This window comes from Capricornis sumatraensis, chromosome 20 (genome assembly GCF_032405125.1).
Source record: "Capricornis sumatraensis isolate serow.1 chromosome 20, serow.2, whole genome shotgun sequence".
In the NCBI taxonomy this organism is placed as follows: Eukaryota; Metazoa; Chordata; class Mammalia; order Artiodactyla; family Bovidae; genus Capricornis; species Capricornis sumatraensis.
The window spans coordinates 16535895-16557781 of NC_091088.1; the positions used below are offsets into that span (position 1 = coordinate 16535895).

Here is a 21887-nt window from a genome sequence, read left to right on the forward strand (position 1 = left end):
AAGATTTGGCCTGCATCCACCCACTTCCCTCTGCATCCCCAGAGCCCCCTGGTCTGGGCCAGACCCCAATAATAGCATCTTTCCCTCCTCCAGCCAGAGTCAATAGAACAATCAGCACAGAAGTCCTTATCCTGCCCCCAAGACAGAGATGGCATCACAGGATCAGGCAGGGTAACAGACACAGATAAAACCAGCTGCTAGGTTTCGCTGTTCTCAAGTTCAGAAGGAACCACACTTCTCAAGGAAATGCAGCTGCCACTGTAAAGCGTCATAACAACCCCCTTTCTTGTGTTGTGACTGTTTTACTCAAAAAGAAACTGAACTCTAAAATTATAGATGAGCAGAAACTCTGCTGTTTGCAATTCTACCATTCAGAATGAAACCTTTCAGAATGAAACTTTCCGCCCCGGGAGAATTTTAACTTTGACACAGGAGCAGCCTGGATTTCCAACCGAAGTGCAGATCCAGATAAGTGGTTTCTGACCATGATGGTCCACAGCCCTCCTAACTCCGTGGTTCCCATGGGAATAGGAGCTGGGTCCACATTGCAGCCCAGACCGGATGCTGGCCCCTTCCTACCTGGCCCTGTTTGGCCCTAAGCCTGTTGAAACACTGCTTTTTTAAAAATTTTATCCAAACTCCCCCTTTCTACAATATCCTATGAAAACTTTCTTTGCCTTTGTCAGTTTCAGCTGTCCAGGATTCCCAATGCCCTGGACGGATAGGCCTGACCTGTCAGACTGCAGGGCTGACCTTGGTGCTCATGGACCTGTGGGGCTGAGCCCTGGTGGTCAAAGGTGCCCAGAGAGTACTGACCACCTACTGCAGGCCAGGCATGGTGACAGGACTGTGAGCATCACACCCCGCGCCCTCAGCCGCTGGTCCGTTATCACTCAGTTCCACCCGCTGAATGAGTGCAGAGGCGGAAGATTAAATTGAGGAAAGGGGACAGTCATGAGGGGGGAGTGTGGTTGTGGAGGAGAGGGTTGGGAAGATAAGGGGGAGAAAGACTGGGACAATGAAAGGCTATGTTGGAAAAACAGATGGGCTGTTATAAGATACAGAGACTTTTAGGCTTACAAAGAGCGCAGAGCTAGAGAACAGTATGGAGGCTCTCTAAAAAACTACAGAGTTGCCATACAATCCAGCAATGCCACTCCTGGGCATATATCTGGAGAAACAGAGCATTTGAAAAGACACATGCATCCCTATGTTCACAGCAGCACTGTTTACAATAGCCAAGACATAGAGGACGGGTCTTCCCTGTAGCTCAAAAGGTCTTCCCTGTAGCTCAAATGGTAAAGAGTTCTCCTGCAATGCAGGAGACCCGGGTTCAATCCCTGGGTTGGGAAGATCCTCTGGAGAAGAGAATGGCACCCCACTCCAGTATTCTTGCCTGGAAAATCCCATGGACAGAGGAGACTGGCAGGCTACAGTCCGTGGGGTCGCAAAGAGTCAGACACGACTGAGCAGCTAACACTACTAGTGAGACAGAAATAACCTAAGTGTCCATCGACAGAGGAATGGATAAGAAGACGCGGAACGTGTACACAAATGGGCTATTACTCAGCCGTAAAAACGAATGAAATAATGCCATCTGTAGCACAAGAGCAGACCTAGAGGTCACCAGACTAAGTCAGTCAAAGACAAATATGATGTTACTTATACGTGGAATCTAAAAAATGATACAAATGAACTTATTTACAAAACATAAATAGACCCACAGACATAGAAAATAAATGAACAGTTATCAAAAGGGCAAGGGAGAAGGGATGAATTAGGAGTTTGGGATGAAGAGATACATACTACTATATATAAAATAGATAGCCAACAAGAACTTCCTGTGTATCACATGGAACTATACTCAATATGTTGTAATAACCTATAAGGGAAAAGAATCTGAAAAACAATATATATATATATATATATACACACACACACACACACATATATATAATATGAATAACTTTGCTCTATGCCTGAAACTAACACATTGCATATAAATCAACTGTACTTCAATTAAAAAAAAAAAGAACTCAAGGCCATCTGGACATTTTCCTCTTCTGCATCAGGGGTCTACTGTCTTCCAAGCTCTTTCTGTCCATCCTCATCCCCATCTTCCTACCCATCAGATCCTTCCTGGCCAGAGCCCCTTCCTGCCTGCTGCCTGGGTGCTGCCAGCCGGCGATGCCTGATCCCTCATGGAGAGATGAGTCTGAGCACGGAGGCTGTCCCATAAGAGCAAAGTGTCCCGAAGCCCAGCAGCCTTCAGCCTCCTGCAGATGGGGACAAGAGGCAGCAACCCCAGCGCTCCAGCTCTGCTCACTCAGGTTTCTGCCACCTGCAGCCAGTGGAGTGGGAGGATTAGATCCGCTGAACTTATGAGCACAAAACTCACGACAGTAGTTTCAGGAATATCCAGGGTGGCTGCATTCTAGGCCAAAAGGCAATTTCCTATAGCCCACTGAGGGCAGGGGGCCATGGTGGTCCCAGGGGTAGGCATTGGGGGTGGGGGGCATTGGGAGCACCCCAGTTGTAGAGATCACAACAGTAAAACCAACTAAAATTCAGTCTGATATTCATCACGAAGCGCCAGCAATTCTAAGCATCATCAAGTGATATCATTTGCTTCCCTGAAAAAGCCTTTTATTGGGCTATGCACTAAACCAGAGGTTGGCAGACTTTTTCTATGTAGGGCCAGATAGTAAATATTGTTGATTTTTCAAGCCATACCATCTCTGTCACTGCTACTCAAAGCTGCTGTTGATACCAAAATAGCCACAGGCAATAGAAAAACAGTTGGACGTAGCTGTGTTCCTCTCTGACTTTCTTTAAGGACACTGAAATGTGAATTTCACATAATTTTCACACATCAGAAAATATTATTCTTTTGATTTTGTGTCCAACTGTTTAAAGTAAGAAAATCATTCTTAGCTCATTGGCTATATAAAAGCAGACAGTGGCCAGACTGCAGTTACTGTCATGTTTTAATATTTATATTTTTTAATCTATGTATTTTTTAACTGACGTTTATATAAGTTTCAAATTGTACTTTTTATTTTTTGGCCGTAACATGCAGCATGTGGGATCTTAGTTCAACAACCAAGGATTAAACTTCTGCCCGCTCTATTGGGAGTACAGAGTCTTAACTACAGGACCAGCAGGGAAGTCCCCAAATTGTGCATTTTTGTTACATTTCCTTTATTTTTTTTTGGCATTGTCCATAATATTGTTTTATTCTTTAATGGAAAAAAGCTGTTAATATTCAAATGAAAAGGGTCACATTAAAAAACTTGTAAGAAACAGCCTCCAAGAACATCCAAGCAGCAAGTCAGAGGGAGGGAAAAACACTTCAACAGCCCATCAGTTTTCTTCAAAATATTACTTGACAGGATACAACTCATTTCACTGGCTATGACAATTCATAGAATTTTTCATTGTTTTCTTGAGACGCAAAAGTTCACTGTTGCAGTGTTTTCAAATGACCAGTCAAGGGTTACTTCTCGGTTAAAAAGGCCACTGGTAGGTTCCTTGGACTAGAAAGGACGTTCCTTCACCGCAGGAAAATCTGCTCCCAAGAAAAGAAAGCTGAAGTCTTTGCGGAGCCTCTCACAACTCATCTTTCTCCAGGTCGTCCAGCTCCACGTCACTCAGGTCAATGTCGTCTTCCACGGGAAGCTCGCTGTCCTTGCCATCCCAGGGCTCCCTGGTGCTGATGGTGGGGAAAGCCCCACTGCCTACAGGCGCCGTGGATCCACACCCAAAAGACAGCTCCCTGAGGAACTCATTAATGCCTTGCTCACTGAATGATCCCTTTAGGAGAGCAAATTTCATCTTGCGTGCGTTAATAGCTGCCATAGCAGGGTATCCAAACCCTCCAATCCCCAGCGCATTTTCTAGTTCAGATTGGGCTCCAGCTTCTGTCCACAGCCACCCCCACATCTTCTTCTTGCATTTGTCTGCCAACTTCAGAAGAACTTCCAAGTAAGAATTTCTGCCTGCAGCTCCCGTGTCAAGAATGTGGGGCAGCACGGCCACGACGCAGAGCTGATGCTCCTCTCACGTCTTCTTGGCGACGTCCTCATTGATGATCTCAAGCAGCTCAGGAGGTGGGGCGTTATCAGAAAACAGATCGAGGGCCCGGGAAACAATGTCGGATCTCGTGCGTACCCCGTCGTAATCCACAGGAGGCTCACCTTTCTGGAATATCTTGATTGTAGGGAATCCCCTAATCCTGTATCAGTTGGCAAGAACCTGGTTCACAGTGGCATCCACAGCTGCGAGTTTCACTTTGCCTTTCGTTTGCTCTTTCACCTCTGTAGCGGCCGCGGCCCATTCTGGCTCTAGGTTTTTGCAGTGTCCACACCAGGGAGCATAAAACTCAACCATCCAAACATCTTCACTGTCAAGGACATTCTTGTCAAAGTTGTCATCCGTCAGCTCAATCACATCCTTCTTACTTGAACTGTCACCTCTGCCTTGTTTTCCAGAGCTGTAGCCACTGCCCCGGCCGCCAAGGCGGTCTTTCACAAGCTGGTGCAGAGCACTGAGGGCAGCGTTCACAATGGCTTCACCAGTTCTGCCACCTTGATAATCTTCCGGTTTGTTTTCGTTGGATCCAAAAATCTTAATGGTAGGAAATCCCTGAACACCGTACTGACCCCCTAGGGACTGATGTTTGTCTGCGTCAACTGCACCAACTTTGACAACATCTTTCAAGGCAGTTGCTGCTTTCTTCCATTCTGGTGTTAACCTCTGGCAGTGGCCACACCATGGAGCATAGAATTCTACAAGCCACAAACTGTCACTCTGAATAACTTCTCGGTTGAAGTTCGAGGGGGTTAATTCAATTACATCATCACTAGACGAATACAGACCATTCACTGTTATAGAGAGGGTACAGCTCATCAGACCAAGCACCAGGCGAGCCATGCTGAGCGCCCGCGCTGCCACACATTCCTGCCGCCGCCTCACCGCCGTGCCGCGCCGCGCCCCCGCCACCCCTTGTACCCTACATTTCCTTTAAAACCTGGGTTTGTTACATTTCCTTTTAAAAACTGGTGGCTCAGTCGTAAAGAATCTGCCTGCCGATGCAGGAGACACGGGTGCAATCTTTGGTCTGGGAAGATCCCACTAAGCCCCTGTGTCACCACTACTGAACCTGTGCTCTAGAGCCCAGGTGCTGCCACCACTGAAGGCCACACACCCTAGAGCCCGTGCTCTGCAACAAGAGAAGCCGCCACAGTGAGAAGCCCGAGCTCCGCAGCTAGGGAGCAGCCCCCGCTCACAGGGCAACTGAGTAAAGCCCACCAGCAACGCAGACCAGCACAGCCAGAAATTAATAAATACAAGGAAAAACTGGGTTTAACCAATCCTGTTTAAAATTACACCAAAAAATAATAAAATACCTAGGAAAAAATCTAACCAGTGAGTTGAGAGACCTATATGCTGAGAAGTGTAAAGCATTGATAAAGGAAGTTGAAGATGATTCAAAGAAATGGAAAGATATGCCATGTTCTTGGATTGAAAGAATTAACATTGTTAAAATGGCATACTACCCAAGGTAGTCTACAGATTCAATATGATCTCCATCAAATTACCCATGACATTTTTTCACAGAATTGGAATAATCCTAAAATTGACATGGAACCACAAAAGAACCAGAAATGCCAAAGCAATCCTGAGGAGAAAGAACCCAGCAGGAGGTATAACCCTCCGGGACTGTAGACAACACTGCAAAGCCATGGGAATCAGAACAGCATGGCACCAGGACTGCCCTGGGGGCCCAGGGCATCCACCTTGCAAAGCGGGGCACACAGGCTCAATCCCTGGTCCGGGAACTAAGATCCCACATGCTGCAAAGCCACTAAACCCACGCACCACAATCACACAGCCCACACACTCCACAACTAGAGAAAGCCCACGTGCTGCAGCAAAGTGCCCACCCAGCACAGTGAAGACCCAGGGCAGCCTAAAGAAACAAATAATATAACGTGGTACTGGCACCCAAACAGGCACTTGCCTCAACAAACAGAATAAAGAGCCCAGAAATAAACCTGCACACTGCGGCCAATTCATCTTTGACGAAAGAGGCAAGAATATACAGTGGGAAGGACAGTCTCTTCAGCAAGCAGTGCTGGGAAAGCTAGGCAGATGCATGGAAATCAGTGCAGTTAGCACACTCCTTCACACCATACACAAAAAGAAATTCAGCATGGCTTAAAGGCTGAAATATAAAACATGACACCCTGTAACTCCTAGAAGAGAGCACAGGCGAAACATTCTCTGATATAAATCGTACCGTTCAGTCCTAAAGCAAAACAATAAAAGCAAAGATAAACAAATGGGACCTAATTAAACTCATAAGCTTTTGCACAGCAGTGGAAACCATAAACAGAATGAAAAGACAACCTACAGTCTGGGATAAAATATTTGCAAATGATGCCACTGACAAGGTTTTAATTTCCAAAATATACATACAGTTCATACAACTCAATAAAAAACAAAACAAAACAGAATTTGAAAAAGAATAGATACATGTACATATAAAACTGAATCACCTTGCTGTACACTTGAAACTAACACAACATTGTTAATCAACTGTAATCCAATGCAAAATAAAAATTAAAAAAACAAAAAGAAAAACCCAATCAAAAACTGGACAGAAGACCTACATAGACACTTCTCCAAAGACAGACAGAAGGCACTTGATACTCAGCATAGCTAATTACTAGAGAAATGCATCAATGTTACAAGCTACCACTGCACACTGGTCAGAATGAAAGCAAAAGGGAAAGTCACTCAGTCATGTCCAGCTCTTTGTGACCCCATGACTATACAGTTCATGGAATTCTCCAGGCCAGAATACTGGAGTGGGTAGCCTTTCCCTTTTCCAAGGGATCTTCCCAACCCAGGGATTGAACCCAGGTCTCCCACATTGCAGGCGGATTCTTTACCAGCTGAGCCACAAGGGAAGCCCAAGTCAGAATGGCTACCATCAGAAAGTCTACAGTGAATGCTGCAAAGGACGTGGCGGAAAGAGAACCCGCCTACGCTGTCGGAGGGAGTGTAAATCGGTTCAGCCACTATGGAAACCAGTTCAGAGGTTCCTTTAAAAACTGACAATAGAGTTACCATATGACCCAGCAGTCCCACTCCTGGGCATATAACCAGAGAAAACCATAATTCAAAAAGATTCCTGCACCCCAATGTTCACTGAAGCACCGTTGACAACAGCCAGGACATGGAAGCAACCTAAATGCTCATCAACAGATGAATGGCTAATGTATAGTATCATTATGACACTAGGTGAATGTATCAACCTAGAGGGGTGGGATGGGGAGGGAGACGGGAGGGAGGTTTAAAGGGAGGGGATATATGTATACCTATGGCTGATTGGTGTTGAGGCTTGACAGAAAACAACAAAATTCTGTAAAGCAATTATCCTTCAATTAAAAAATAAAGAAAAATTTAAGAAATAATACAAGAATGCAAAAAAAAAAAGATGTGTACATACATACAATGGAATATTACTCAGCCATAAAAAAGAATGACATAATACCATTTGCAGCAACACAGATGGGCCTGGAGGTGATCATACTAAATGAAGTCAGCCAAAGACAAATATCATATGCTGTCACTTCCATGTGGAATCTAAAAAATAATACAAACATTTAAAAAACAGACTCATAAATAGAAACCATAAACAGAAAACAAATTTACAGTTACCAGCAGGGGAATGGGAGAACCTGGGATTAACAGATACACACAACTAGAAAGAAAATGGCTAAACAGCAAGCATCTGCCGTATCGTACAGGGAGCTACACTCAATATCTTGTAATAACCTATCATGAAAAAGAATCTGGGGGCTTCCCTGATGGTCTAGTGACTAAGACTCCATGCTCCCAGTGCAGGGGACCTGGGTTCAATCCCTGGTCAGGGAGCTAGATCCCACATGCTGTAACTAAGAGGTCCCAGGCCACAACCAAAGATCCTGCGTACCACGACCAAGATCCAGCTCAGTCAAATAAATAAATATCTTTTTTTAAAAAAAAGAATATGATAAAAGATTATGAAACTGAAAAAATGAAAGTGTTAGTCACTCAGTCATGTCTGACTCTTTGCAACACCATGGACTGTAGCCTGCCAGGCTCCCCTGTCCATGGACTTCTCCAGGCAAAAACATTGGAGTGGTTAGCCAGTCCCTTCTCCAGGGCATCTTTCCGACCCAGGTATCAAACCCGGGTCTCCGGCATTGCACGCAGATTCTTTTACCATCTGAGCCACCAGGGAAGCCCAAGAGTACTGACATGGGTAGCTATTCCTTTTCCCAGGGGATCTTCCTGACCCAGGGATCGAGCCCAGATCCCCTGCATTGCAGGCAGAGTCTTTACTGTCCGAGCCACCAGGGAAGCCCACATATACATATCTGTGTATGTGCGTGTGGATATGTATATATAGACGGCTTCCCAGCCACATATATATAACTTCCCACGTGGCGCTACTGGTAGAGAATCCACATGCCAAAGCAAGAGACATGGGTTTGATCCCTGAGTTGGGAAGATCCCCTGGAGGAGGGCATGGCAACCCACTCCAGTACTCTTGCCTGGAGAATCCCATGGACAGAAGGAGCCTGGTGGGCTACAGTCCATGGGGTGGCAAAGAGTTGGACAAGACTGAGCACGTGCACACACACAAACATACAAATAACTGAATCACTGGGCTGTATGCTTAAAACTAACATGATATTTGTAAATCACCTATACTTCAGTAAAAAGTAATTTTTTTAAACAAGAAAACTGTGTTTATTTGGAGAATGCCCAGTTACAGATCTTGCTCCAGCATCTCAATAATAAGTTTGGAAATACCCAGAATTTTCCAAGCTCACTTACAGCACAGTTTGGGTTTCCAGCCCCTCCGGTGGTATGTGTTCCCAGGTTGAAAGAACAGATTCGAAATAAGCATCAGAAACACGGTGATGGGGAAGACTAAGAAACAGGCCATAGGCTACTTCAGTGCCGTCTTTCTACACGACCATTTGGACTTTTTGTGTTAAAAAGTCTCAACTGCAGAACAATCTAAGCTTTTAAAATAAATCCCAAAGCAACTAAAGTATAAATGGTTTTTCCATTTCTGGACCGTACTATGACGTGAAATTTGTGTGAATCTCTGTCAAACGTAGCCTGAGGCTTTCTCTATTCATATAGCTGTTGCTTCTGGAAGGCAAAGCTCATAAAACATGTTCATACACACGTGATGGACAAAATAAATGTGCAAGAGAAAACAAATCTCCCTTTCAAAGAACCCCAGTAATCTGCAGAGCTGCTCCCAGGGGGAGGAGGTGGACCATGGCTCCCTCTCCTTAGGCCTGGGCTGCAGGCAGTAGCCTCCTTCCAAAGAGGACAGGACGGGCATGAACTGTATGGACGACGAGACTGACCAGGCACCGCAGGGAGTGACTGTGGCCGACATCAACTGTGATACGCTGGGACTTCCCTAGCGATCCAGGGGCTAAGACTCCTCGCTCCCAATGCAGGAGGCCCGGGATCGATCCCTGGTCAGGGAACTAGATCCCACATGCCACAGGCTAAGGAGTTTGCAAGCCATAACTAAAGATGCCGCATGTCACAACTTAAAATATATATATATATATATCCTGCATGCTGCAATGCCACAACTAAGACCCAGTGAAGGCAAATAAATTAATTATTAAAAAAAAAACAACAGTGATAAACTGCGTGGACAGAAGAGGCCCCTTTAACCAGAGGGCCCCTTTGTGACTCTGGTCTGGGGTGCCCTCAGCTCATCACGGACCCAGCAAAGGCAGCTTCTTCACTCTGCAAGCTGGCCTGAGGCGCAGGACCCTTGACCCCTGGGCTCGTCTGTACTTCCCTGGACCTTCTGCACAGTCCTTATCTCCACCAGCCCCACCGGGCACAGCTCCTCCAGCCGTCTGGACACCTTCTATCCTCTCTCCATGAGCTCACATCTCCACGGGAGGGAGAGTGAACACCGCCAAGGAGGAAGGTGTCAGAGGGTCAAGGTCACGGAGCTGAGGGGGGATCTGAGGAGAGACGTGTTGGAGGGCTGAGTCCGTCCCCAGGAGGCGGGCAGGGAGCCGGCCTCTGACCTCAGGGCTCGGGGGTGGGGGCACAGTGCCCCTCCAAGGGCTCCAGCCAGTGGCCACGTCACATGCCACAGCCGAGGGGTGGGGGCGGCGGGGCGGGGTCTGCTCCTGGCGGTGACCATCCTGCCACCCAGCAGATGGTCAGAGGTATGAGATCTGGGGCGGACTCAGGGCACACACTGGGCGCAGCCACCTAGAATCACGGTGGCTCTCCCCAGGGCCCCACGGTGACAGGCTGCAGGGGCTCAGCCAGCCCAGGGCAGACTGGGAGCCGCCAGTCCGGGGATAGACACTGCCCAGTCAGGGGAGCTACAGTGGCCCAGAAGGCCCCCCAAGGAGGCACAGAAGGGATCAAAGTCAGCTCAAATCACGGGCCAGTCCCAGATGGCCTGAAGCCAGCCTGCCCCCCAGGAGGCCGATCAGCAGCCCCCAGTGACATCCATGTCTTAATTCCCAGGACCTGCGGGGATATGAGCTGACATGGCAAAGGAGACTTTGCAGACCTGATTAAGTTAAGGATCTTGAGATGGGAGATCATCCTGGATTATGCGGGTGGGCCCGATGTCATCACAGGTCCTCGTGAGAGAGAGCGTGCAGGTCAGACGAGATGTGATGATAGAAGAGGTGGGGAGGGGACAGGACTGGTAGGAGGGAGGGGCTGGAAGAGGCTATGTCTACTAGTTAGAAGACGAAGGACTTCTAGAATCTGGAAAAGGCAGGGAAGGAATTCTCCTCCAGAACCTTCAGAGAGAACATACCCCTGCAGACACCTTGGTTTCAGACTTCTGACTTCCTCAACCGTAACAGAATAAATGAACATCTTAAGCCACTAAATGTGCAGTCCTTTGCTCCGGCAGCAACAGGAAACCTATAAACTCTCATCAGTCAAATAAAAACTTTCTGCCTGTCACCACCTCTCCTGCTTCCCCCACAAGCCTGCAGAGGGCAGAACAAGAGTCACCAGATGTAGCAGATAAAGACACAAAACACCCTGTAGAATTTGAATTTCAGACAATGACTATTTTTTAGTATGAATAAACCCAAATATTGCCTGAAAGTGAAAGGGTTAGTCACTCAGTCGTGTCCAACGCTTTGTGACCCCACAGACGATAGCCCACCAGGCTCCTCTGTCCATGGAATTCTCCAGGCAAGAATATTGGAGTGGGTTGCCACTTGCTTCTCCAGGGGATCTTCCCAACCCAGGAATCAAAGCTGGGTCTCTTGCATCGGAGGCGGATTCTTTACTCTCTGAGCCACCAGGGAAGCAAATATTGCCTGGAACATACTTAAATAAAAAGAAAGGATTTGTTCTTCATCTGAAAGACAAATTTAGCTGGACATCCTGGTTTTATCTGGCAATCCTAGTCAGAAACAGCAGCTGCAGGAGAAGGACAGAGCAGAGAAGAAGAAAACCACCCTCCCCCTTAAGATCCAGGGCATACACTCCAGGGGAGGAGAGAGATTTCATGTTAAATCCAGCTCCACACCTGTTAGCTAGGTATGACACAGCTTTAAGGAATGAACTGGGACCACTTTCCATCTAAAGTGAGCCTGGGACCTAATTTCCTAAGAATGGAGAGAAAAAAATCCCAGGGAATGTCTGGGTTTTTCATCCAAGGACAGAAAGGTGGCTCTCTGCCTCCATCACACTGAGCAGGTAAGAGGGACAGCAGGAAATAACGCTGGCTTTGTGATGGCACCTGCTACCTTGGACCAGTGATAATGGGATGGATCGGCTCAGTCTCCAACCCAAGGCTGGGTGCAAGCAGATGCTGGCTGCCACGAGGAACCCTGTGCTTGCTCTTCCCACAGAATAAGGAGCCACCACCGAGGGGCTAAAGGCAGGACTTCTCCATTTCCCAAGCCCAGACGCGGCACAGCTAATGTAGCCATGTGCCCACAAGGTGGCGCTCATGATCACCACAAAACAATGTGCTCTGGTCAGTTTTCACAATGAACGTTTCGGAACAGGTTTTAGATTTACAAGCTTGTTGAGAAGAGGATACTGAGAGAGTTCCTGTGTATGTCTCAGACTGAGTTTCCCCTGTGACTAACGTCTTACATTAGTGCTGAACATCCATCACCACTGATGAACCAATATTGATTTCTCGTTACATTCTCCTTAATCATCACATCTCTTTAGGCATCTCTGGGCTGTAACAGTTTCTCAGACTTTCCTGGTTACTGATAACCGGGAGAGGTGTTTGGTAAGGTGGCTCTCTAACGGGATTCATCGGAGCTTTTCCTCATGGTTAGACTGGGGTTGGACTTTGGGGGATGAAGACGCCAGAGGTACAGTGCCCTTCGCACCGCAACGTGTCAAGGGTCCATGTGGTCCCTGAGAATCCTCACTGCTGGGGTTGACCTTGATCACCCGGCCAAGGTCGGCCCTGTCCAGTTTGTTCTCTGTACCCTTGCTCGCCTTTTCCATAATAAGCTCCTTGGATCATGTGTGTGTGTGTTCTAAGGTTTCCTTTTGTTGGGGGAGGGGCCGGGGGGCGGTAGTTGTGCTGAGTGGCTTGCAAGATCTCAGTTCCCCAACCAGCAACTGAACCCAGGCCCCAGCAATGAAAGCCCAGAATCCTAACCACTAGGCCACCAGGGACCTCTCAAAGGTTTTACTTTTTTAAACCATTTCCTGTCTCTCCTGGTTCAGTTAGGAGACTGGGGGTGGGGTAAGAAGTAGGGCCCGGGGGTGCCTGCCACATGGTGGGAGAACAAAGTGGAGACACACAGCCCAGGGTTTACAAAGGCTGGACCCTAAGACAGCTACTTGAGGTTCTTGCTTCTTCCGGTCCCACCAATGATCCAAGTTAAACACCATCAGTGTCCTTGAAGGGGTCACAGGAAGGAAAAATCCAGGAGGGGGCAGCCAGGGAGAACGGTTAGAGAGCAGACCGTGCCACCCTGCCCGGGGAGCAGCACCAGGCATGTGGTGTTCGGAGAGCCTGGCATCACGCATGCGCCCCCAGACCCCATGCACCCCACACCCGGCCCCACAGGAGGCGCCCAGGATAGAGGCTGGTTGCCCCCTACTCCATCCGGGCCGGTGTCCTTGTAGCTCAGTGAGTTTCCACCAGTTAAGCCAGATCACACCTCTCTTAAAACACTTAAAAAACACTCCAGCAACTTCCCACCAACCAAGGCAGACCCTGTGGGCCCCACGGCAGGGCCAAGCCACCTCTCCACACCTCAGGCCTGGAGCACACCGACTTCCCCAGCTCACACGGGCCCTCCCATCACCAGGACGAGGGTCCCACTTCCTCCATCCCCTCACCTTCAGGCCTTGGGTCAGAGCCCACCTCCCAGAGACCTTCCTGCCCTCTGCCCCAGATGCCACTGTGAAGTGGAAGCTGAGAGGGTAGTGTCCCTTGAAGACACAACAGGGTTCAAGGGCTGTGCGGGAAAACCTAAGTTGGCTGGCAGGGCAGACCCCAAGGATGAGCCCTGGGGCTCAGGGATTTAGCCCCATCCCATGACCGCCACCCCCCACCCCAAGGCTTAAGTTCTACAGTTGATTCCTGTGGCCGCCTCTGGCCTCCCGTGGGCACATTCAGCAGCCTCCTTCGCGGTATTTTGCGAGCCAGGTGCTCTGCGGGGTTAGTTGCATCCTGGTTTCGCAGTCAGTGTCTGGGAGGTCAACCCAGCCCTTCTCATCACGATAAAGCTCTGGGTTCCTGCTTTTGTGGTACTCGGTCTTCTCGAAAACCATAAAAGGTGTCACATCCCCGTTGCACAGGCTCTGCTGGGAGCGCCGTGGGGGCTGGGCCGCGAGGCCCCTGCAGCCCGGCTCACCTGTGCCTCCAGGGGTTGCCTTATAAGGTGAAAATCAGGCGCCCCGGCTGCGGGTTCAGCCCCGGGCTCAAAGAGGAAGTCCTCAGTTTTGCAGAAGCTTTGCAGGGGTCTCTGCACGTCTGGCCTACAAGCCTGCAGCCAGCTCACTACAGGGTGTCTCGGGGTATCTGCTAACAAGCAGGAGTTAAATGCCAAAGATGCATGGAGACACAGGCCTTCCTCCTCCCCGGCAGTTAAAACCAGAAGAGACGCTCGGGCCAGAAGAAGCAGGCAGCCAGGCAGGAGGGTGCCAGAACAGTAGGGGAAGCAGATGAAGCTTCAGCCTGGGCTCTCCTCTGTGACACTACGAGTACATGTCAGCTCCCAGCGAACAATGGGCCAGGCCTGAACCGGGTGCCCGACACGCAGCTCTCACTTAATGCTCACAACAGTGGGACAGCATAAGAACCACTATTAGTCCCACTTTACAGAAAAGGAAAACTGAGGCTCAGAGGAGGGCAGCGACTTATCTAAGGTTAACAGAAGTAACTTTTCTACCAGACAACCGGCAAGCGGGAGAGACGGAAGAGGCCCCCAGGAACACCCCTCTGAGAAGGATCACTGTTCAATGCAGCCACGGGCCACGCGTGGCTTCCAAGCCTTTTAACTGGTCCCAACCGAGATGGGCTGTGAGTGTGGAACCCACACTGGAGTTCAGAGTCTTGGGTGTATATTTTTAAATTTTTTAAGTTAAGGAAATTTTAATTTTAAAATATCTCCAAATTTTTCAGCTTCATTTTGAAATCAGCATTGATTCACGGGGAGCTGCAAAGATAGTACCCAGAGGTTCGGGTACCCTTTGCTCCGTTTCATATGGGGACATCTTATGTAGTTACCGTAATTACTACACAGGATAAAAACCAGGAAACTGACATATGTGTGAATAATGCCTTTCATCACACGCGTAGATTCATGTAACCACCACCACGATCAAGATATAGGACTCTTCCCATACCACAAAGGTCCCCCTTGTGCTATCTTTCCTTGATTATAAAGTAGAGATGACGAGTTGAAATGTTATCAACTGTGTTGGGTTACAAAAAATCAGATCATTAAGGGACCTGCCCAGTGGTCCAGTGGCTGAGACTCTGCCCTCCCAGTGCAGGGGGGACGGGTTCAATCCCTGCTCAGGGAACTAGATCCTACGCGACACAACTGAGACCCAGTACGGTCAAATGTAAGAAAAAATTTTTTTAAAGAGATCATTAAGATTAATGTTGCCTGCTTCTTTTCACTTTGAAAATGCGCCACTACATTAGAATCATGTACGGGGCTTGCCCTCTTCCTGTGAACAACTCTGGCTTAGAAGTTCAGACCCTCCTCGGCCATTAGAACAGGTCACCTGACCTCCCTGAGCCTGGCTCCTCTGGAGCAGACCAGGCTTTCAGAGTAAATGTACAACTGTCCGTTCAATCAGTGCATTTATTGAGTGACTGTTGTGTGCCGGGCATTATCCTAAAGGCTGGGGACACAGAAGCAAAGACTCTGGCTTAAACAGGAATTGTCCCCAGCCCCCAGGGCCCGTAAATCCAGCAGGGGATCCCAGAATTCCAGGCCCTTCCTGAATTCCCACCTCTCAGAACTCAGTGGGAGGCAAGCGGAAGGAAGTGGCAGTGGGAGAGAAACACACGGAGGATGCTGATGTATATATTAACACGCAGCTGCCGTTCCCAGGCAGAGAACTCAGCGCAGTCCTGGACTCCAGCGCCGGACTCCCAGGCATCTCCCAGCCCCCATGCGTCCACCTGTCCTTCCACGCATCTCAGACTCAAGGACGTGGAGAACAGACTGTGGTTGCCAAGGGAAAAGGGGCTGGGGGAGGGGCTGAGTGAGAGGCTGGGGTTAGCAGATGCAAGCTAGTATGTATCGGACGGATCAACAAGGTCCTACTGTAGAGCACAGACAAATATATTCTGTGTCCTGCGGTAAACCTTTTAAACTGTGGTGCTGGAGAAGACTTTTGAGGGTCCCCTGGACAGCAAGGAGATCAAAGCAGTCAATCCTAAAGGAAATCAGTCCGGAATATTCATTGGAAGGACTGAGGCTGAAGCTGAAGCTCCAATACTTCGGCCACCTGATGTGAAGAGCTGACTCACTGGAAAAGACCTTCCTGCTGGGAAAGACTGAGAGCGAGAGAAGGGGGTGACAGAGGATGAGATGGTTGGATGGCATCAACACGATGGACATGAGTCTGAGCAAACTCCAGGAGATACTGGAGGACAAAAAGGCCTAGTGTGCTGCAGTCCACGGGGTTGCAAAGAGTTGGACGTGACTTAGCAACTGAACAACGTGATGAACCAAAGTGACAAAGAATATTTTTAAAAGAACGTATATATATGTAAAGCTGAATCACTTTGCTAAAAAGCAGAAATTAATAGCATTATAAATTAACTATACCTCAGTTAAAAAAAACAAAAAAACATTCACACATGCAAAAAAGAGAAAAATTTCTAACATGAGGAAAAGCAGATTAACAAACCTTCTTACGCCCACCATCTAGATTTAACAGTCATCAACATTTTGCCCTATTTCCTATTGTTCTCGGGAGTTATTTGAACGAAAATGATAGTCATCCTAACATTTTAGCCTTAAATCTGTCCGTGTCTCTGTAAAAAACGATACCTTCTTACCTAACCACAATGCCATTAACAATATTTCCTTAATAAAAGCTGGTCTTCACTCCATGGACTCTGATTAGAAACGCTGAGTCCTGGGCTTTGCCCCAGGCCTGCTCAGTCAGAACCTGCATCCTCATAAGGTCCTCAAGAATTTGTGTTCATGCTAGTTGGACAAGCAAACGCTATATCCAGTCTGCTGTAGAACTGTCTCCCTCAAGACCCATCCAGGTCTTAACCCCAGGACTTCAGACTTCCTTATTTGGAAGTAGGATCACTGCAGACATTCGTTCAGATGAGGTCAGAGTGGCATAGGGTGGCTCCTAATCCAACATGACTGGTACCCTGATTTTAAAAATTAGAGACAGACGTGCATAAAGGGAAGATGATGTGAAGAGACCGAGTATGACAAAGAATGAAATAATGCCATTTGCGGCAACATGGCTGGGCCTAGAGATTATCTTATTAAGTGAAGGAAGTCAGAAAGAGAAAGACAAACACCATATGACACCACTTACTTGTAGAATCTAAAAAATAATACAAAGGAACTTACTTAAAAAACAGAAACTGGGGGCTTCCCTGGTGGCTCAGTGGTAAAGAATTTGCCCTGTTATTGCGGGAGACACGGGTTCGATCCCTGATCTGGGAAGATCCCATATAGCCCAGAGCAGCTGAGCCCATGTGCCACAACCACTGAACCTAGGATCTACAGCTCCTGAAGCCCCTGCTCCACAACAGGAGAAGCCACAGCAACGAGAAGTCTGCGCATGGCAGCGGGAGAGGTGCCCATGCGGCAACGAACACCCAGCACAGCCAAAAATCAATCAGTAAAATTATACTTTAAAACCAAGCAGAAATTGACTCACAGACATAGAAAACAAACTTACAGCTACCAAAGGAGAAAGGCTAGGGAGGCGGATAAACCAGGAGGTTGTGATGAACATATACGCAGCCGTGTACACAAAATAGATGCTCAAGAAGGACCTACTCTAGGTTAGCACTTGGAGCTTTCACCGCGGTGGTCTGGGTCCAGTCCTTGGTCAAGGAACTAGGATCCCACAAGCCATGCAATGTGGCCAAACATAATAATAATAAATACAATTTGCAACCCACTCCAGTACCCTTGCCTGGAAAATTCCATGGACAGAGAAGCTTGGCGGGCTACAGTCCATGGGGTCGCCAAGAGTCGGACATGACTGAGTACGTATGTACCATGAAGAGCCCAAACAGCCAAAAGCAACCTTGAGAAAGTTAGATCACCATCATACTTTCTGATTTCAAGTTATATTACAAAGATACAGTGATCAAAACAATATGGTACTCCCTCTTGCAATCAGTTTAACAGGACTGACCTACTGTCAGCACTAAGACTCATGAGACACAATAATCCACCAATTCAGCTCCTGGACTGTGAAACTTAAAAGTTTCAAAGGTGGGACTTTAGAGGAACAAAATTTGCCACACCAAAATGCCTTTGACATGTGGATTATTTTGAGCTTAAAAAAAAAATCAAACCACAAAAGGTAGAGGAAGAAATTTTGACTTTCCTCTAACTGCCTGGGCTTCCCAGGTGGCTCAGTGGTAAAGCATCCGCCTGCCAATGCAGGAGACACAGATTTAATCCTTGGGTCAGGAAGATCCCCTGGAGAAGGAAATGGCAACCCACTCCAGTATGCTTGCCTGGACAGAGGAGCCTGGTGGACTATAGTCTATGGGGTCGCAAAACAACTAGACACAACTTAGCAACTAAACAACAACAAATTCCTGCAAGAGAGCCTCCGCCACCAGATACCTGCAATGAAGACGGGCTAGGAATGGGACGGAGACTCTCAGATAAGGGTCCACTCTGTGCCCTATTGTCTCTGCACAGCCCAGTAAGTGTTTACCAAACACTTGCTGTTCCATCTCCAGGTAAATTGCCTGCCTCAGCTTTGAAGTTCCAAAGCCCTACCCCCAACACCCTCTTTTGTCTTTAGCTGAAGATATTACTTAAAAGGTGAGGGTTCTGGCCATTTCGGGGAGTCACTCAATTTTTATGGGTCTACCCTATGTATGCTGCTGCTGCTGCTGCTGCTGCTGCTAAGTCGCTTCAGTCGTGTCCAACTCTGTGCGACCCCAGAGACGGCAGCCCACCAGGCTCCCCCGTCCCTGGGATTCTCCAGGCAAGAACACTGGAGGGGGTCGCCATTTCCTTCTCCAAACCATGAGAGTGAAAAGTGAAAGTGAACTCGCTCAGTCGTGTCCAACTCAGCGACCCCATGGACTGCAGCCTACCAGGCTCCTCCGTCCAGAGGATTTTCCAGGCAAGAGTACTGGAGTGGGGTGCTATTGCCTCCTCTGAGCCTATGTATACATGTTATTAGAAGTTTGATTTTCTCCTGTTCATAAAAACAAACAAAAACAAGGGCCTACTATATAGCACAGGGAACTTTACTCAATACTCTGCAATAACCTATAATGGGAAATAGAATCTGAAAAAGAATATTTTGTTTATGTATAACTAAATTCCCTTTGCTGTACACATGAAACTAACAACACTGGAAATCAACTATACTTCAATATAAAATAAAAATTGAAAAAAGGAGAGAGAGAGTAGTCAGATGACTACAAGCCAAGGAGAAAGACCTCGTAAGCAGAGCTCCCCACCGTCAGAAGTTCACACTTCTGGCTCCCAGAGCTGAGAGAGGACACACTTCTCTTGTTCACGCCATGCGGCTTGTGGTACTCCACTGCACCAGCCCTAGGACACTCGGTATTCAAAGCTCCTTCCAGCTGAGCCCACACCGAAAGCGTCTGACATAGCTAGTCTGCGGTGGGGGCTCAGGTGTGGGTGTCTGTAACGCTCCCAGGGGTTCCCAGCTTCAGCCGGTCGGGGTTCACTGCTCTGCGTCCGCAGTTAACCATCACAGTGGCTGGCACATCCCCCATCGGCTGCCTACTGCTTTGTGGGCAAGCGCTACAACAGCAAGTTATCTGGGGAAAGGAGCACCCAACTCCAGGGCTGGAGCACTCAAAGCAGGGCTCCTCAGCACAGAGTCCTGGGTCAGCAGTGCAGCGTCACTGGGAGCCTGGTAGAAATTCAGACCCTCGTGCCCCAGGCAGACCTGTCTCAGAGACTCTGGGGTGGGGCCCGGCCAGCTGTGTTTGAAGGAGCCCCCGCCTCCTGATTCCCACACACCTCAAGTTTTGAGAACAAAGCCTCAGCGAGATGAGAGACCCAAGCTCTGTGCGCATTTAACAGCCTCCAAGGGTACCAGCCAATGGGAATTTCAGAACCATCAGCATAAAGAAGAAAAATCCATTACAGGCCACAAACCGGGTACTTCCTTCCTGATCAACATCCTCCTCCAACTCTGGCTCCCAGTTTCTTTGTTAATTAACTTGTTGGTTGAAACCTTAATATGCGAACGCAGTAACAATTCCAAACAGTCGGGAGAGAGGAAGGAAATCTCACCATGGTGCCCAGTCTTGCTCCTCAGAGGCCAGTATGGCCAGAAGCTCGCTGTGGATTTTCTCAGAACTCTTGTTATGAATCCATCTTCACCACCATCCATTCCCCTTAAACACACACTCCAGCGGCCAACTACACTTTTATCCCTCTCCATCCTCCACGTCGTCATGGAGCCCCACCAGCCTCTGTTCTCATTACATATCGCTGTCTGAGGACATGTAACCGACGAAGCCAGTGCCCCACGGATGCTCCCCATCTTTTGCTTCTACAGTGATGCTGCACTTAACACCCTTGTGCGTGTGCCTTTATACCAACAGCTGAACCCTGAGGTCTCCCAATTTGCAGATTTCAGGGACCAATTAAAAACACCGAGGGGCTGAAACAAGGCTGTCTGCTTATTTACTGACCAGGACGTTAAAAAAAAAAAAAGTAATATCATTTATCATCACCTGTTTCATAAAGTAAAATCACTTTAACACTGAACTCTTAGAAAGACAAGATATTTTTAAAAGGCAAAAAAACCGACATGCATTGCTTTGTAGAAGACTCGCATTTCTCAGTTACTCCAGACCTGCAGTAACTTCCTCCTGGGCTGGTTTTCAACACCATCTTTCGAGGGAAGCAGGGACCCAAGACTGCACGTGTGCGCTCACCCAGCACCCTCAAGGGCATCGTTCCGTAAGGAGAGGCTCCATGAGGAGCCCCATCCTGCCCTGGGGGCCACTGCCCGGCTGCCCCAGGCACCTCCAGAGCCAAATGAGCCTCATTCTCAGGCAGAAGGGCCAGTGAGCCGCCCTGCCGGGGAAGGGAATTCCAAGCAGGCACCTGATAAGATTTTTCAAGGCAGCTGGATTTTGTTTTCAAAGAACTCCTTTGGCAGGTGCTCATCCACCCTGGCTCAGCGGTAAAGAATCCACCTGCTGATGCAGGAGACGCCCTCCAGGACAGGACCTGATGGCCCCCTTGCTCCCGGCCAGGGACAGAGATGAGGACTGAGCCACTGCCGCCCCACCTTCACTGCCCTGCAGGCCGAGCCTCTCCCTCTCCCTCTCCTTTCTCCGGTATCAGGCCCGCACCAGGGCTCTCCCATCCTGCTCCCTCCCCGCCGACCCATCACAAGTGTCCCACCCGAACAGCCTCTGGCAGCGTCTGAGTCCAACCAGGCATCTGAACTGACACAGAGTTCAACTTGGCATTGAGCTCAAGACTCAGCAGGGAGTGGGTCCCACAGCCAGGAACCGGATTTGAGACACACGGGGCCACCACGCGGCAAGAGTCCTCTGTACTGTCTTTCCCGAAGCCCCACCCCAAGCAGCAGGGAGCCCACCCCGTCCTCCCCAGGACTCCTTGCTCTCCCCTCTCTTCCAGGCTTTCTCCCCTCCTTTCAAAGACCCTGTCTCCTCTTCCGGGCATCCTTCCACAGTTCCTTTTCTGATTGATAGAAACACAACCCATTTGTACAAAAGCAAACATTTCAGGCTCTCAGGCTATGCAGCCTCTGTCGCAGTTACTCAACTCTGCCATAAGGGCACAGAAGCGCGTATGAACAAATCAGCAGGGCTGTGTCACAGCAGAACTCTATAAAGGAATGCACCAGAAATAAACTGCGATGTCTTCCTCCAGTGGAATATCGCACAGCAGTGAAAATGAATGATCAAACCCACCGACACTTTAGAACATCAAATGAAAAAGGCAATTTACAAGAAACATATTGCATTATTCCATCTATATAAAGTTTAACGCAGGCAATACTAAGTAAGATATAAGTAGTAAAGATGGTAATTTTAAAAATCAAGAGAATGACTAATACAGAAGTCAAAATAGTTGATAGCCCTTGTGGAAAGGGGGAGAGTCAATGAG

The 21887-nt window shown here is 48.3% G+C and overlaps 1 pseudogene; it reads right to left on the reverse strand.

The window, feature by feature from the left end:
* Window positions 1–3289: 3289 nt before the first annotated feature.
* Window positions 3290–4965, reverse strand: LOC138096176 (protein disulfide-isomerase A6 pseudogene; annotated as a pseudogene).
* Between the last annotated feature and the right edge of the window lie 16922 nt (window positions 4966–21887).